Consider the following 7,224-nt stretch of genomic DNA (forward strand, 5'->3'; position numbering starts at 1 on the left):
GGCGGTGGTGGTGTACGCCTTTAATCCTAGCACTTGGGAGGCAGAGGCAGGTGGATTTCTGAGTCCAAGGCCAGCCTGGTCTACAGAGTGAGTTCCAGGACAGCCAAGGCTATACAGAGAAACCCTGTCTCAACTGCCCCCCCCCCCAAAAGAAGATGTTGAAGGATGGATGAGCTAATACACAAAGGAAGCCTGGAATTGTGTGTGTGTGTGTGTGTGTGTGTCTCAAACTCATGATCCTTCTTCCTCAGTGTCCTGAGTGTCAGGACTATAGATGCGTGCCATCATGCCCTGGTCCCATGATGGTGCTTCTTCAGAGCCAGTTGTATGTCAGGCTCTGCCATCTTCCTTCTATAGGATAACTGGCCTGACCCTTCACCAACATCAACTTCATGAAACAGAGACTGCTTCAGGTTGAAGGAAACCAAAGAGACAACTGTGCACAGGCATCATGTGAACTTGGCTGTCCAGCTGCTTTAGCGGGAACTCTCTGGACAATTGGCAAATTTCTGTGTGGACTCTATATTAGACGGTAGTGCTGTTCCAACAGGAACTTCCTGACGTTGCTCAGTGGACAGTGAATACCAAAGAGCTTCTTGTTTTTTTTTATGAAATACATGGTTCTATATGAAAAGGGAAAGAGATATTTTATCTGGATTCCGTAATGGTAGCACACCCCTTTGATCCTAGCTCTTGGGAGGCAGAGGCAGGCTAATATCTCCGAGTTTGAGGCCAGCCTGGTTTACAGCACGAGTTTCAGGCCAGCCAGGGCTACACAGAGAAACCCTGTCTAAGCAAACAAACAAAAAAACAAACAAACAAGAGAGAAGAGAGAGAGTTCCAAGCCACACAGAGATACACAATGAGATCCTGTCTCAAAACAAACAAACAAAGCCAAAACAATGTTTGTTTGTTTTTTGGGTTTTTTTTGTTTTTGTTTTTGTTTTTTATCCCCGAGACGGGGTTTCTCTGTATAGCCCTGGCTGTCCTGGAACTCACTCTGCAGACCAGGCTGGCCTCAAACTCAGAAATCTGCCTACCTCTGCCTCCCAAGTGCTGGGATTAAAGGCATGTGCCACCACTGCCAGGCCCAAAACAATGTTGATGATAATAAAAGCGGTGGGAGGGAGGGAGAAGAAAAGGTTAGACAGCCTTAAAGGAACGGGAGTGTAAAGAAGGCTCAAGTCTGAGGGCTGGGTGTCCAGGAACTTTTTTTGCCTTCCTTTGAGATAGGGTCTTGCTTTGCAGCCCAGCATGCCCTTGAAGTCTTGGTCCTTTTGCCTCAGCCTCTTAGGTACTGGGATATTTAAAAGTATAGGCCATGCTATCTTACCTTCTCATGCAGTTTTTAAGAAAGGATTACACTCAGTAGCCCTTGCTGGCCTGGAACTCACAGAGATGCATTTCTTTGTTTATCCTTCCAACTTTTCTATAGCATCTATAATGATAGAAAACTGAAAAGAAGCCATGTCTGGCCCCTGCTACTGAAAGGGTTGCAGAGTCTCTCCAGACAGTGGCCGCATCCTTGTGGGCCGAGACCTGTCCTCACCTTAGTGCTGGACGTTCCTGTCCTGGAAATCCCCCAGCTCTGTACAAACTGGTCACTCTACTCCCAGGCGATCTTCAAAGGCTTGTATGGAGCTTGTGATCTTCCTGCTGCATCCCCCAGAGTACAGAGATAATAGGCTTGAGTCTTCCCACTTGGTTTAATGGAACCTCGCTGCACGCTGACAAAATGTCACCACTGGAAAATTCCACACCTGACCTCATGCGGCAGGTTACGGTTGAAATGCAGGCACATTAAAAAATAGTGCACAAGGGCTGGTGAGATGGCTCAGTGGGTAAGAGCACCGACTGCTCTTCTGAAGGTCATGAGTTCAAATCCCAGCAACCACATGGTGGCTCACAAACACCTGTAATGAAATCTGACGCCTTCTTCTGGTGTGTCTGAAGACAGCTACAGTCTACTTATTTATAATAATAAATAAATCTTTGGGCTGGAGAGAGCAGGGGCCTACCGGAGCGAGCAGAGGTCCTAAAAGTCAATTTCCAACAACCAGATGAAGGCTCACAACTACCTGTACAGCTACAGTGTGTGCTCATATACATAAAAATAAAGAAATAAATCTTTAAAAAAAAAGGATTAAAAAATAGTGCACAACTGGGTTAGGTGGCACACATCTGTTGTTCCTGCACATAGGAAACAGGCCAGAGGATCAGGGCCTATCTCAAAACACACACATGCACACACACAAAAATTAATAAGATCTTTTCAAATGGACTGAGGAGATGGCTCTGAGGTTAAGAGCACAGGCTGGTCTTCCAGAGGACCCAGGTTCAATTTCTTAGACCCACATGGCCATTCTTCATCATTTATAACTCCATTTCTGGGGGATCCAACTCCTCCTCTGCACTCTTCAGGCACCAGGCAGGCATGTGGTACACAGATACACATGTAGCCACAATACTCAGACATTAATAAAATTATTTTAAAAATTAAAAAAATAGCCGGACAGTGGTGGCACACGCCTTTAATCCCAGCACTTGGGAGGCAGAGGCAGGCGAATTTCTGAGTTCGAGGCTAGCCTGGTCTACAGAGTGAGTTCCAGGACAGCCAGGGCTATACAGAGAAACCCTGTCTCAAAAAACACAAAAAACAAAATCAAAAAAAATATATGAAAAAGTAAATGTGGGTTTTGAAAATTGCTCAATAGGTAAGAATACTTGTTCTGCAAGCAGAAGGACCCGAATCTGAATCCCCAGCACCCATGTAAAACTTTAAAAAAACAAAATAAAAACAAAAAATGTTCCTTCGGGCAACACGAAGCATAACAGATCTTGGGTTTAGACTTGGGTTCCCCTCCCAAAGAGATCCCATCATGTGTATGAAAGAAAATTATATACATATATATGTACATATATTATCTGAAATACTTCTAGTCCCAAGTATATGAGTAAAGGCTCCCCAAGCAGATGAAAACCATGGATAAGCAACATGCAGTGTCATACATCTGTGTCTCCAGAAGGCTGAGGCAGGGTGGTGAGCTTGAGGCCAGCTTGGGGTACAAAGCAAAACACTGAACAGAGGTGGGGGGGGCAGCAGACAGGCAGGCAGACAAGGCTAACAAGATGTATCATAAGTTTTAAGGAGGGAACCAATGTTGTAGGTTGCCCTGGTGCTGTTTGAATTTTAATGTTAAGTCTGCTTCAAGAGGGGCTGCACCCCCCTCCCCCAAAACGAGGAATTGATCATGTCAAATAAGGGCTAGACTCTGTGATTGGGCAGTGGAAGGGAAAGGTGGGACTGGAGGTCTCAGAGAGGGAAGAGGAGAGAGAGAAGATGGAGGAAGAGGAGGTAGAAGGAAGATGGAGCAGGACCACATGGCCTGGAGAAGCTGCAGACAGCAAAGGGTCTCACAGCTGGGGAATAAATTAGTATAGCGATAGATCTGCCCAATCTGGGCTTATAGCTTATAAATATAATAACTGAGTTGTGGCCGGGCAGTGATGGCACATGCCTTTAATCCCAGCACTTGGGAGGCAGAGGCAGGTGGATTTCTGAGTTCGAGGCCAGCCTGGTCTACAGAGTGAGTTCCAGGACAGCCGGGGCTACAGAGAAACCCTGTCTCGAAAAACCAAAAAAAAAAACAAAAAAACAAAAAAACAAAACAAAACAAAACAAAAAAAACAAAAAACCTGAGTTGTGTGGTTTTTATTTGGGCTTGTTGAGGTAAGAAAATACTATAACACATCTAGGGCTGGGGCAGAGCTACAGTGAGCAGACTAAGTTCGTGAAAGACATACAGTATATCCAACAAGAGCCAGCTACTGCCCTGTTATCAAGATAAGGTATTCTCTGTGTAGGGTGGCCTTCCATCTGCATCCCTCCTGAGGATGCTGGGTGGAAAGAAGCAGGCACCTTGCTCCTCCTTTGAAGCATCACCTGGCCAGGGCCTCAGGCAAATAGTTACCCTGCATCCCCAGCCTACTCAGCCATCATTGAAGTTGGACTCTCAGGTAAAGGATGAAAGAACTAGGACAGAGCATTCATGGACAAAGAATGTGACCTGAGGTGCACCTCATCCCCACCCGGCCCACCTGGCAGGCTACTAGTCCCACCTGTGGGCAGTCTTGGGCTGGTCTGCACCTGGGTGACCTTGTCAGGGACTTTCCTCACACCAGACTAGGGCCAGGGAGAGGCACCAGCTCATGAGTCACACTGTCCACCTCCCCCTCAAATGCCAAGCATCTGTCCCCAGCCTGGACTCCTGGGAGGGAAAATGGGGTTTGCACCCCAGCTCTGAGGTCCATTCATGGAAGCCAAGGTACAGGCGATTATAACAAGGACACAGGCATGCATATAAACCCCGGGGGACGCCACTCCACTTAACTCCCGAGGCACTGTGAGGCCAGCTGTGAGTCAGGGTTTGGCCTGGGTAGTCTGCTTAATTTAGAGAAGTGTCAGCTGCCCACCCAAATTAGCTACCCTGGTCTCCAGCCTTGGTTCTGCCACTCAGGGGCCTGCCAGCTTTGATGTTCTTGAAAACCAAGTCAGCACTTTGCTGTAAGACTATTTCATTTTCTAACAGTGTTTCAACCATCTAAATTCAAATAATATAACCCCCACCCCTGGCAAGCAGATTGTGTCTCCCTGCTTACCCTCTGGCCTCTAGCCCATTCCACTGAGACCATCGCCACCCCCAGAAATTAGCCCCATTTATCGGCTCAGACTAGAACCGCTCCCCACCCCCTCTTGCGTTCGCATGGTTCATCCATTGTCCAGCACCCCGTTCTTCATACCAAACTCTCCTGAGGAGCCTCCACAACCAGGCAGCTGGCCCCACCTCCCCTGCACTGTGATTAGATAGCTTTCAAGAGTGCATGTGCCCAGTAGATTTCATCAATCTACCAAAAACCACAAACCAACCATACAACAATATCTAAACCACAGGGGGTGGTGCACGCCAGGAATCCCAGAGCATGGAAGGCTGAAGCAGGAGAATCTGGGCTACACAGCAAGTTCCAGGCCATGCTAGGCTAAGAGACCCCACCTCCAAAAACAAATCCAGCCTGAAGCAATCAAGCTATTTATGGTCACAATGCTTCCAGGAATGCCATTGTATCCTAGATCTTCCCTGTCGCCAACAAGAGGTAGATAGCCCTTAAAGAAAGAGATTTGCTAACACAAATACTACCATCTTATCTTACTGTTAGTTTAGTATTCTTCTTTGAAGATTGTCTTTATGTATGTGGGTATATGGCCTCCATGTATGTATGTATGTATGTATATCTACGGTCTGCATGTCTGGTACTCGTGGAGGTCAGAAGAGTGTGTTGGATCCCTGGGGACTGGAGTTACAGAGTTACAGTTACTGCCACCCCTTTAGGAATCTAATTTTTAAAACAGAATAAAAAGCCATGCAATTCTTTTGCATTTGATGTTTGCAGCGGAGGCTCAGAGTTCACATTGAGGAGGATGAAAGGGAACAGGGCTAGCAGCAGGCTTGATGCAAGCCTTTAATCCCAGTAATCCAGAGGCAGGTGAGTCACTGTACATTCAAGGCCAGCCTGGTCTACATAGTGAGTTCCAGGCCAGCCAATGCTACATAATAAACCTTGTCTTAAAAAAAAAAAAAAAAAACCAGGGGAGTCACGTGAAAGATGGCTCAGTAGGAAAAGGTGCCTGCCCCCAACATGAGTTTGATCCCCAGGATCCATATAGTAGGAGAGAACTAACTTTAAAAGCTTGGAAGAGGAGACTCGACTATAGCAGAATTGTCCCCAGCCATTGCGTCTCTGTAGGGCTGTTTTGATTTAGTCATTCTTAAGGAAGCCATCAGCTTGTTCTGCTGTCACGGATCATGCAATCTATTCCAGGGTACATACCTGTCATGCTGTCACGCGGCTTGGCCTGGAACACCCTGGAGGTGAGTGTCATGCAGTGTAAGTGTTGGACTGGCTGCTGGACACAATTATGCTGAGGTGTGGGGCCTTGGGGCCTGTTGCAGACCCTGAGGACAGCTGCAGCCTCGAGACGGTGAAACCAGACCCTGCTCAGGAGGGCTCCGAAGCTCACACACTCAGCGAGGCATTAATATTTTATCCAACAGCCAGGAAGAACTCAGGGAAACAAAAGGTACTTCAGGAAGGAGCCGAACAGAAAGCAAGAACCCTATCAGCTCCCAGCCGGGTGCTGCATCCAACTAAAGGGATTTCCCCAATGGAAAAGCCAAAGGGAGGGTCAGCTGCGAACAGCCTCGGTCTGACTTAGTTGCCCTTGGCATCCAGTCTTCATTGGCTATAGGCTGCATTCATGCTGGTAATGTATCTGAAGATAATTCTCACCCTGAAAGTGTGGCAAGAGCTGAGGCCAGGAAAGACCTGGCTGACTGGGCACGGGTCCACTTGCCTGAAAGGGCTTCCTTACACCCAGGTTCGTTGCCACAAACCAGTCCCGGGCCAAGGAGCTTTGGGGTGCCTGGCATGGTGGAGACATGGGACACCTTCTCTCTAGGTTCTTGGAGCTGAAACCCTGTTCAGAGCCTCCTCCTGCCAAGGTGATACCCACAGTGACCTTAGGTCCACAGTGTTCCGTCCAGTGAAGGGCATTTTCTGGGGCCGAGGAGCTGCCATCATGAAACCCTGGCTGGTCAGAAACTTTCCTGCACTTCCTATGTCACGGCCCTTCTAGCAGGTGCAAGAATGGGTCTCTGACACTGCGGAGAGGATTCGATTGAGAACTCCCATGCCATGCCTGGGAATCAGTGTCAGCTCTAGAAGGTTCTGTCCTGAAGACTAGAGTCATTCTACATGAGACCAAAGGAGGAGGAGGAGGAGGAGGAGGAGGAGGAGGAGGAGGAGGAGGAGGAGGAGAAAAAGGCTCAGCATCTCCTTAGATGTTCACTGGTTCTGACTAGAACATTCCAGACGAGATATTTATTCCTTCCAGCAATATCTTGAGATAAGTCTTTTTGTTATGTGTGCTTCTCAGGTAAGAAAACACGAGGCTCAAAAGAGTGACAGACAGATTCAACGTGATACCACTGACTGGGAATCTGTCACCCTGGCAGACCTACAGCTTTACCCATGGTCCTTATGTGATACTACATGGGATGAGACAACTGAGGAGTCTCTAGCAGCTCCATGGCCTTCCTCCACTTCCATCTCAGGATGAGATGGGATGGATGGGATGGGAGGGGATGGGATGGGATGGGATGGGATGGG

Source organism: Mastomys coucha, unplaced genomic scaffold (assembly GCF_008632895.1).
Source record: "Mastomys coucha isolate ucsf_1 unplaced genomic scaffold, UCSF_Mcou_1 pScaffold22, whole genome shotgun sequence".
NCBI lineage: Eukaryota > Metazoa > Chordata > Mammalia > Rodentia > Muridae > Mastomys > Mastomys coucha.